Raw genomic sequence first — 636 nt, forward strand, 5'->3', positions numbered from 1 at the left:
AATTGTAATCATTTGACGTATCGTTGAAAAAAGTAGCCTAATTGAGGGTTAGAAAAATAAATCGCAGCCACAAAAAAAACACATAGTAAAATAATATTAACATGAATAAGACATTTATTTTTAGGAGAGGAGACAGTAGGGTGGTCCTTATTTTTTCGAATTTCAAAATTTCTTTCGGGACACCCCTTCGTTTTTTTCTTTAGTATCAAAAATTATATTCTGAAAATTTAAAATCATTTGGAAAAATTTAAATCGAGGCGCACAGCATTTTAAGGTTTTGACCTCGAATTTTCGAAGAATATTCTATAAAACGATAAAAAAAAACTTATATTAGAGGTTTTCAAGTGATTTTTTCAATAAAAGTCACGATACAAAAAAAAACCTTATTTAAAGACAAATATTTTGATATATTATTTTTAAAAATTTATTGAATTTTTTACATGCGATAACAATATATTGATAATTTAAAAATAATTAAACAACTTATTTTTTATACTTCTTTACTTTAATGATTTCAACGCTCNACTTATTTTTTATACTTCTTTACTTTAATGATTTCAACGCTCCATTATAACCTTTTCAAATGTTTATACTGACTTGAATATAAATTAATTAAGTTATTAAGTTGAATTTTAT

Source organism: Daktulosphaira vitifoliae, unplaced genomic scaffold, assembly GCF_025091365.1.
Source record: "Daktulosphaira vitifoliae isolate Bord-2020 unplaced genomic scaffold, ASM2509136v1 Scaffold_1, whole genome shotgun sequence".
In the NCBI taxonomy this organism is placed as follows: domain Eukaryota; kingdom Metazoa; phylum Arthropoda; class Insecta; order Hemiptera; family Phylloxeridae; genus Daktulosphaira; species Daktulosphaira vitifoliae.